The sequence below is a fragment of the Montipora foliosa genome, chromosome 4 (assembly GCF_036669935.1).
Source record: "Montipora foliosa isolate CH-2021 chromosome 4, ASM3666993v2, whole genome shotgun sequence".
Taxonomy (NCBI): Eukaryota; Metazoa; Cnidaria; class Anthozoa; order Scleractinia; family Acroporidae; genus Montipora; species Montipora foliosa.
Window position 1 is genome coordinate 13,918,947 of NC_090872.1, and position 10,669 is coordinate 13,929,615.

Below are 10,669 nucleotides of genomic sequence, written 5' to 3' on the forward strand. Positions count from 1 at the left end.
AGCAAAATAGAGTGACTATCAGTTCTTAGTATCACCCAACTAGGGGACTAATGTAAAAGCTGCATTTTGTTTGGCTGCGCTACTAGAGGACTATTAGTAATAGTCCACGAGTAGCGAAAAGCGTGACGCTTTCTCTCGTTTTATTGCCAAATAAATATATTTTCAACTTGCATTTCCTAACTTTATTATTGCCATTTCTGTCCGACTAGGTGGGTGATACTAAAACAAGGGCCACGGGTCAATAGCCCATTCGGCTTCGCCTCATGGGCTATTGACCCGTAGCCCTTGCGGGCTACGGGTCTAATTGTTAATTTTTCCCTTGTTTTCGAATTCAAATTAATTCGTGCTCTTTCTCTTTCTCCTTGCTCTTTGACCGTGAAGTAGGAGTGCCTCCCAGTAAGGTGTACTGGTTTCCTTGTTCCCTTTCAAAATTTGATTGTGTTCCCTTATTCCCGGAAGTATTTTCAAACTTGTTCCCAGCTTTTTGATCCCTAAAATTGTTTACGTTCAGTGGTTCCCTAAAATATTTTGTCATTGTTCGCGAGTCCCTCAGTTCAAATTAGCCATCATCACTTGTTTCCCCAAGCCCCTGGGAGCGACTCAATTAGCTAACGTTCCCGCTAAGGAAACTTAAGATACTTTTCTCCTGTCCGTCAGTTCTAATTTGTGAGGTTTCCCTATCTCGGACGACCCTCAGAAAACGAATTATACGTCGAGAGAAAATGAAACGGAAACGAAAAATGTCTTCACAAGTTTCAACGAGAAGCTCTACACAGTTATGATTAATACATTTCGTTTTATTGCTCTATATAGGTAAAACAGCTGGATTACATTTCTATATCACTACAAATTAACACGTGAACCATTATTCCTTTAAGGTTTCTTGCATTCTCTATATTTTCAACAGCCCAATCTTTCCGCAGCGGCACAAAGCTCTCGTTTACGCAGAGAAAAATCGTTCATATCCGGCGAATCCATCCCCTCTTCATTCTGAAATTAAAAGAAGAGAGAGAAAAATATTAAGACCTTCAATCCAAGCATCCATAAACTTTATAAGAATAAAGATAAGCGAAATAAAGTTGCAATAACTTCATTTATTAAAAAAAACGATAAAATTTGTAGTGTTATCTGGTTCCTTGTCGTTACATTTTAGAGTTATTTGATGTTGTATGAATACACTCAATTATGCGAGGTTTCTTTCCTTTTAAAACAATGTTTCGATGTCTCCATTCTTTTCAGTGTCATTATGCGTAGTGGAACAATTTCAACATATAACGCCAATTTCATTTGATGATTCAGCCGTTCCCGAAAATACCAAAAAAAAAAGGGCAGCTCTCAGATTCAGAGCGTCGAGCAGTGAATAATCCTGATAGGAATTATAAGGTACGGTTACTTACGCGGGCATTTTTCTTTTCTTGGAAAAATCTTTTCTTGCTGTTTCTTGTCGGGATGTTAAAAGCTGATTCAGATTCACTTATTAAAGCTGTCACCAGAAGAAGGGTTAAAGCGAAGAAGAGTGCTTTGTTTACCATGCTGAAGGGTAAGGGATCACCTATGTGCTTCTTTCGTGCAGCTCGAAATTGAGTTCGCAGGTTAGTGTACCTGATCGAAAAGATATTGAAAACGCTCTTATATTGAAAGTTAACTCCTTGACAGCAATCACTGACGGAATGAATTTTGGCAGCAGCTGCAGTTGTAGTGGGTAGAATTACTCGTTGACTAAACTCGGCAAGGAAGAGTCAGTTATAAAACACCGACCGACATACCCTTATTATATAATTATATGTAATACATCCTGTGCCATCCTGTGCATCCTGTGCCCAAGTTCAGGAGTTGCCATAAAGCCATTATGGTGACAACCGGGAGGGCACATTGTATACATATACAATACATATATATATATATATATATATTATATATGTATATATATATATATACATATATATATATCTAATATATATATATATATATATAGGGAGTCTGTAAGTCGATTTTCTCGTGGAACAGTGCTCAATACGTTAAAGCAGAGCGGAATAAATACTTTAAGAGGAAAAAAGGACGCAACTACATTTCCCCGACAAGCCTGTTTCGTGAATCGCTTCACTCTTCAGGGGTTTAAACCCCTGAAGAGTGAAGCGATTCACGAAACAGGCTTGTCGGGAAATGTAGTTGCGTCCTTTTTTCCTCTTAAAGTATATATATATATATATATATATATTTTTTTTTTTTTTTTTGCCGTTGGGTTTTCCGGTGAGAATCGAGCGCGAATGGAATAAGTGTCTTATTAAATTCCTTAAACTCCAAAAGTTTAGAAAAAACAGAAATGGGAGCGAAGCAAGGGAGCAAATACGAGCGAAAAAGATAGCAAATCCGTGCGAAATCACAAAAACATTTGTTATCTTTTTCTGTACTTCTAAACGTCGGAATTGATCCAAACTTTCAACAATTTTTTTTTTTTTTGCTTTATTCAGAGAGGAATTTCTGGCAAAAAAAACTTAGGTTTTCAACGCTTAGCGCAAACATTTACAACATTTACCATATAAGGTCCAAACTAAGGTATGTCAGCTTATAACCGAGATAATGCGAAGCTGATAATTTAGTAATAGTTGTTAAACATTTCAGCAATAATTTAACTGTGGTTCGGAGAATTTTGGTCCCTTGTTAGACAAAGGAAATATCGTAATCAGGAGCAGGCAATGACGGTTAAGCAGTATAGAGTGACTATCAGTTCTTGTTCCCTTGTTTTCGAATTCAAATTAATTCGTGCTCTTTCTCTTTCTCCTTGCACTTTGACCGGGAAGTAGGAGTCCCTCCCAATAGGTTGTACTGGTTTCCTTGTTCCGTTTCAAAATTTGATTGTGTTCCCTTATTCCCGGAAGTATTTTCAAACTTGTTCCCAGCTTTTTGATCCCTAAAATTGTTTATGTTCAGTGGTTCCCTAAAATATTTTGTCATTGTTCGCGAGTTCCTTAGTTCAAATTAGCCATGATCACTTGTTTCCCCAAACCCCTGGGAGGGACTCAATTAGCTAACGTTCCCGCTAAGGAAACTTAAGATACTTTTCTCCTGTCCGTCAGTTCTAATTTGTGAGGTTTCCCTATCTCGGACGACCCTCAGAAAACGAATTATACGTCGAGAGAAAATGAAACGGAAACGAAAAATGTCTTCACAAGTTTAAACGAGAAGCTCTACACAGTTATGATTAATACATTTCGTTTTATTGCTCTATATAGGTAAAACATCAGCTGGATTACATTTCTATATCACTACAAATTAACACGTGAACCATTAATCCTTAAGGTTTCTTGCATTCTCTATATTTTCACAGTTCAATCTTTTCGCAGCGGCACAAAGCTCTCGTTTACGCTGAGAAAAATCGTTCATATCCGGCGAATCCATCCCCTCTTCATTCTGAAATTAAAAGAAGAGAGAGAAAAGTATTAAGACCTTCAATCCAAGCATCCATAAACTATAAGAATAGAGATAAGCGAACTAAGTTTAAGCAAACTCTTCAAAATGTCAACAACTTTATAATTAAAAAACCGATAAAATTTGTGGTTTTATCTGGTTCCTTGTCGTTACAGTTTAGAGTTATTTGATGTTGTATGAATACACTCAATTATGCGAGGTTTCTTTCCTTCTTAAAAGAAGTATCGATGTCTCCATTCTTTTCAGTGTCATTATGCGTAGTGGACCAATTTCAACATATAACGCCAATTTCATTTGTTGAATCATCCGTTCCCGAAAATACTAAAGGAAAAAAAGGGCGGCTCTCAGATTCAGAGCGTCGAGCGGTGAATAATCCTGATAGGAATTATAAGGTACGGTTACTTACTCGGGCAATTTTCTTTTCTTGGAAAAATCTTTTCTTGCCGTTTTTTATCGCGGAGTTTATCCATGATTCAGATTCACTTATTAAAGCTGTCACCAGAAGAAGGGTTAAAGCGAAGAAGAGTGCTTTGTTTACCATGCTGAAGGGTAAGCGATCACCTATGTGCTTCTTTCGTGCAGCTCGAAATTGAGTTCGCAGGTTAGTGTACCTGATCGAAAAGCTATTGAAAACACTCTTATATTGAAAGTTAACTCCTTGACAGCAATCACTGACGGAATGAATTTTGGCAGCAGCTGCAGTTGTAGTGGGTAGAGTTACTCGTTGACTAAACTCGGCAAGGAAGAGTCAGTTATAAAACACCGACCTGCATACCCTTTTTCGTCGTTGGGTTTTCCGGTAAGAATCGTTTGCACGATTCATATTAGGATACCCTCTAAATTATGAAACACAATACTCTAATAGTTCGATTAATTGGTAACATCTTGCCGAAGATTAGTGTCTCCTGAAACGTGATAACATTCACAAACAGTCAAAAGCCTGAGAATTAAAGATCTAGAGTAATGATATTTTCTATCATATTTATTATGAGAAGTATGCCTAAAACAAAAATAAATTAACGATTTGCGGGAACAAACATGCAATTGTATCCTGACGAGGCTAAACAGACGAGCAAAAAGAGAGCGAAAAGAAAGGAACCTTGGAACCCTATTGCTTTCGCTCAGTTGATGGCGAGTGATTCGTAGCTTTGCAGCATAAAAAAGGTCCTTTGGTTTTATGTGAGTCTCTGCCGTAAGCTGGCTGTCACAGCAATGGCAGATTTGATCTAGCTTTTAAGCATTTTTGCCTACATTAAAAATGACATTTTTCAAGTTTCGTTGTCAAAATGCGATCGTACCGACAATCACTATACTACTTGATCTGAGGTAACCGCGCACAAAAATGACACCAAACTTATGTTCAATAAAAGGTTTAATGGATTGCTAATTATAGTATTAGTAACACCGTCAACTGTCAGACATTGTGTGATGTTGCTCTGACTCGGGTTTGAATATGCTTTGAATGTAGCTTAGAAAGTTACGATGTCCAAAGTTTCGACACTCATGTATAGTGTCTTCATCAGGGGTCATCCAATGTTATCGCAAGGGTCGTTTCATATGCCATCAATTTTGCTATAAACGGGAAATTAAAGGGACGCGCCTGTGGAAATAGGTGTCAAGTAAAATGCCGCCATTATCGTGGCTCAAAGAAGCCACGCCTCCAAACAATGGTACCCGACTTCGAAATGGAGATGATAATTCTAGATTTCAAAGCTTCATTCAAATTTCTTCAAACCAGATTAGAATAAAACTTGGTCTGATCATTGGCAACCTGGTTACAATGTGAACTTTAACTATCGTCCACTGTGATGGAAATTGAGTCAGGTGGTATATTATTGGTAGAGCATGTTAAGTGAAATTTATCCTTTAATGTTTCTAAAAAAAGAAAAAGCAACAGGAGCCTCAAACTCTGGACTGGAATTTTTCATTTACTTTGTGCTTTAAATTTGCAAGTAAACCTAAAAATACTGAGACACGATTGCTGGAAACCCAACCTTATGCATTCTTAATTCCGTAATTGCTTAAAAGCCTGGAGGGATTGAAACCGTCGAAGTATTTATCACCTGACCTGTAACTGACCATGGCAGCAGGGTCGAAGCATAACTCTGTCACTATCACAGCCAGCTGGGCCTGTCTTCTTGTTTTACTTGCATGACATATAATAAGTTGTAACCTTCATTGAAGCATGAACGTTTCATGAACTAAGAAATAATTATACTTAGGCAACGAGGGTATATGGAATTTATTTAACGAAGGCGCAGCCCGAGAATGAATCTCACATCCTAGAGGTGCCTAAGAATAATCGGTATATTTTTTGCAATGGCAAGGTTTCAGAACTGTGGCGTAAAACAATGACAAACATGTTTTTTTTTTTCGTTGATTTTATACGCGTACGCCGACCGAAAACATGTAGTTTCTCGCACAAACGAACATCTCACAATATAAAAAGTTCGTGAAAAGACGCACTTGGGTTTCAACATAGCAAAATAGGATAATAAACATAATTGATATGTTTTTGTTTCTCACACACTGACCAAAACAACCAAACTGTGTGCTAAACAAGTTTGACAATACATTAAAGATTCCGAGAGCGAGTACTTACTGGGATTTTAACACCGTCGAATCGTACTGACAACTTTACGAACACTTGTTTCACTACTTCACTGCAAAGTTAACAGAAATGAGTAAGTCTAGGGAAGAACGTTATCTTTGTTTTAACGGCTCTTTAAATCAAAGCAATCGGTCAGAGAAACTGCTATTCTCTAAGAATTTGGAAGAGAAATAAGAGAACGCTCAGTTTAGCATTGAAGAGGCGACACACACAATTGCGTGTTGAACTTTGACCAGGCGGAATATCCGAATCACCAGAGTGGCCAGCGTTGAAGAGGGGACTGAACAAATGATGACAAAGTTTCGAAGATTCATCGTCGCCGTGGATGACACAGAGCTATTGGCCAGGAACAGTGGGCGAATCTCTAAGAACACTAAAAAGGTTTGCGACACGCACGCCGTGTCATATCTTCAGCCTTAGCTGAACTAATGAATAAATATTTTGTGTGCCAGCCCATTTCCGAGTTGCTGCATGCCTCGGTTTCAAAGCGAGTCCTGGTGCACAACCATTCAAATGTAAATGCAAATCAAACTCATTTCCCTTACAATAGTTGAGCACCAAGACTCACTTCGAAACCGAGACTGACAGCAACTCGGAAATGGCCCATTCCGGTACATAAGCGGATGACGAAACTGGCAAGCATTTATCGTCCAATATATCGAATATCTATCGAATATCTCTAGATAATAACATATAGGTCCGTTTGAACAAATACGGTATGTACATCTTGTTGCAAACTTTTCTTAAGTCGTGAAGTCACTAGGTTTTCATTTATTATTTATATATTTATATATTTATTTATTTATTTATTTACTGATTAAGTATGAATACATACATAGTGGAATCAACAATAGGACATAGGTCCCCTACGAGGTTAACTACCATTTTACCCTCCCAACCATGATACACTACAGAAGACAGACCACAACACCTGGAACTACATGCCCTACTCTTTGCGACAAGTGTGCGGGTTCTTTTACGTCCCACAGGATTATGAACATTGAAGAGTTGTGAGACGGGACCTCCGGCTTATCGTCCTTATCCGAGAAGACTAGAGGGTCTAACCATTTGCAGATGTAATTACAAAAGCAGCACTTTCTCCTCAGTTATTTAAGACCCTGAGTGTTTGTCCGGCCGGAGTTGAACTCGCGACCTCCCGCGTGACAGCCCGGGTGCTCAACCAACTGAGCCATCGGTGCGCAGTTTTCATTATAGACAATAAACTCTGAATGAAAGAAATCATATTTGAAATGCGGTGAAAAGGCGAAAGATAGACTGAGGTGATCTTCGCACTTATCTGCACAATTCTTATCTGAGACACCTTGGTGACTGATGACCTCTGCGATGCCGGAGCAGTGGTCTTCCAAGTGAACTATGAAGCCACTCTTTTGGGAGCAGGTCAATTAGGTGGGCTCATTTGGGTTCGAATAGAATAGAATAGAATAGAATCTTCATTTATACGCGATAAGAATTAAAGCTAAGAAATCTTGTGGGGTCGTGTACTTAACAAAATAATTACTCGACGTCCAATTAAAAACTATTAATTATAACTAAAACAAATTTCTTAAAACATTCTAATAGATAATTTTTTTTTTAATGCGAACTAAGTAAGAAACTAATACAATCAAACATTCAAATTTAACATTTAATTTTTTTTTACTTCTCTACTTAAAGGGGCTATGTTACGTTATTTTAGAGTGTTTCGGGAAAATCTTTAAAACAAAATCAAATCAAGTTTAAAACTCGAAAATGGTAATGTGGAATTCCTTTACAGATAAAATTAGCGTTACATCACAAACAAGATGATTCTGGGGAAAAACAACCTTTATCCAGGCGATTTGCCATAAATTTGTAAAACGTCGGGCCGACTTTTTTTAAGATCACCCAAATGTAATCCGTTTCAATCTTGTCCATTTGTGTCCATCCATGCTTCTCTTTACTTTTGTTGTATTTCTTTTATCTTGTTCAACAGTTTTAGGTGTCTATGGCTATGTTCCATTCTCATTTTTTTAGAATTTTGGGTGTCGTGAAATTACATCATTTTGCGTGACATAGCTATAAAAATACGTGTAATCAATTAATCTTTTCCTAATCGTTGAACCCGATAAAACAGTGAAAGTAAAGCTCCTGAAGTGATCATTTCTCCTAATTAGTCTACGAAGTTTCTTGAGGTCAATACTACCTACATTTTTGATATGATGGTTAGCAAAGTTCCATGCCACTGAGCCTCGATATACCAGTGAGTCTTTTAACAAGCTATTGCTAGTATTGAATCTAGGTGCCGTGATTGCTTCTTGATCTCTTATAGAATAGCGACATTCTCGTCTTATGAATGTGCTATTATTTAGACAATCAGGTAGTGAGATTTTTTTTGCTCTATCAATGATAGTTTAAATATTTGAAACTTGTAATCTAAACTGATCGTATCCCATCCCGCAACGTTGAGGGAGCTTCACTAGATGCCCGGTATCTTTGAGTAAGTTGTAGACAATCTTTTGCTTCTCTACAGCGAAGTTCCTCAAAGTGAGTACAAAACATCTGAATTTGTACACGACCCCCATAAAAGAATACCATACTTGACAAAAGGTAATATTACACTAAAATAGAACTTTAAAAGGACATTTTTGGGCAAAAACCCTGAGCACTTCAATAAGTCTATTTTGTTTGCAAAGTTTTTCTTTAGTTCTAGCATATGAGTTATCCACTTTGTAAGCTAGTCGTCCACGATCATTCCAAGAAAACGAGATTTTGTGACATAACTTAATATCGATTTACCCAAAAGTACTGGAGGCAGTGGTCTTATAAGATCATTAGTAAATAAGGTGACCAAAATAGGGCCTAAAACAGATCCCTGTGGTATTCCAGTTGTAACTGTTAACATACCAGATTTGACTGAATTAAGCACAGTGAACTGCTTTCTATCGCTCAAGTAGCTCCTAATCCAATCTAGCAGCACGCCCGTAATACCAAAATTGTAATTTAGCTTCTTCATTAGGGTGCGTTCGATTGGGAAATCCAGATTTAGATGTTAAAATCTGGATCTGTACAAGGAAGAGCTCAGTCGAGTAGCCGCGTCGGTAAGTCCATTGCGGCTTCTCTGTGATTAAATGATTGTCGGCAAAAGCGTGCTACACCAGTCAGTCGGCCTAAAATGTTCAGTTCTCTATGAGAGGCAATTGCTCAATTTTTCCAGGTATAGGTGCAAAGATCACCTCTATCTTTCGACAATAACCTCTCTTGGGACTGTCACATCCAAGTCCAAATCTTTCTCAGCTCAACTTGGTGCGGTTCAGAAGATAATCTTTTTGCCGAAAGTGCAATTGGAGACCCGTTGGAAAATAGTTACTGAAAACGATTTTACTCAACGTTACATGATATTGCCTGTTGCTTTGGTGTAGCAGTTCTCTTTCTCTTCTGATTAAGTTGAGAAACTTCCGATTAAAGCCGCTCGCTTAATTGATGATATTCCTAATAAACAGCAGTCTATAATGGACCAACAAATTCTCGATCTTGTTCAAGTAATTGTGATGTACTCCGGCTTTTATGTAGAAACAGCGTGTAGGAGTTGAAATGTTTAAATTAATAAAGTGCAGTTCCTATACACTATCGGCAAAATTTTAAATTTGAGATCGTTGGGTTCAAGCAGAAAAAAAATATTGCCGAAAATTGTTAAGGGTTACATGATACTGATCTTGGGTGGCAATCTTTGTGTTTTTAGAGGGGCTGGTTGTCTCAGTGCAGTGTCAGTGGACCGGAATAGCCTGTCTTGATAACGAAGTCAGGAAAAAAGATGATGTAAGCAGATTTGAGTCGGCCTTTCGACGGCCTTGAAGAAATCAGATCAGTTTTATGAGAATTTGAAAGATTTTGTTTACTTTTTGATCATATTTTACCTTTGTCAATGTGCACTTCAACGGTTATTGTGATTTGTAAGGGTGTTGTATTCTTTTAATGTTGTCTGTCTGTAGTTGTAACATAAGGTTAGATCACATCAACCTTTGGCTGCCATTTTTTATGAAACCTTTCAATGAAGTACATATATATATATGTGTGTACATTAGCATTTTCTATTTACTATAAATTCACCTTCCATCGCTTTGTATTCTGACTAACTGAGGATGGCAGAAGTTTCTGTCGAAACATGAGTTTATAAACTCAAAGGTTTCGTCGTTTTCTTAAAATATATGTGTGTTGACTTAATAAGTATAAAGTATATATGAATGTACTTAAATAGAAAAAAAGAACTAATTCTTTTTCGTTCTTTTTTAATTTCTTTTAATTATTTTGTCATTGTTACTGTCGTTGTCGTTTTCTTCTTGTGTTTGGTACTGCTGCACTCTCAAAACGTGCTGAATGGATCTCCCACCTTGGTTGCCATTAATTCAGTTTGATTTGCTCTTAGGGCATTCTTGTGCAGTTAAGGCTGGTTTTCACTAGCCACGGAGTCGGAGTCGGAGTCGTAGTTGGAGTCGTAAGCTTAAGAGCGCTTATGACCTAGTGAAAATCAAAGATCGGAGTCGTAAGCGGAGTCATAAGCTTGACGGAATCGGAGTCGGAAGAATCAGATCGTTCCCATTTTTTTCCGACTCCGCTTATGACTCCGTCGCTTATGATCCAGTGAAAACTAGA

At 37.7% G+C, this 10,669-nt stretch overlaps 2 long non-coding RNA genes across 2 annotated transcripts; both read right to left on the reverse strand.

Annotated features, from left to right (window-relative positions):
* Window positions 1-776: 776 nt before the first annotated feature.
* LOC137999006 (uncharacterized) lies at window positions 777-1,823 on the reverse strand. Its single transcript, XR_011122866.1, has 2 exons — window positions 1,398-1,823; window positions 777-990 (listed from the first exon to the last, which is right to left on the reverse strand). It is a non-coding gene; the product is annotated as an uncharacterized lncRNA (long non-coding RNA).
* Window positions 1,824-3,196: 1,373 nt separating this feature from the next.
* LOC137999005 (uncharacterized) lies at window positions 3,197-4,247 on the reverse strand. The gene is made up of 2 exons (XR_011122865.1): window positions 3,836-4,247; window positions 3,197-3,411 (listed from the first exon to the last, which is right to left on the reverse strand). It is a non-coding gene; the product is annotated as an uncharacterized lncRNA (long non-coding RNA).
* Window positions 4,248-10,669: the final 6,422 nt, after the last annotated feature.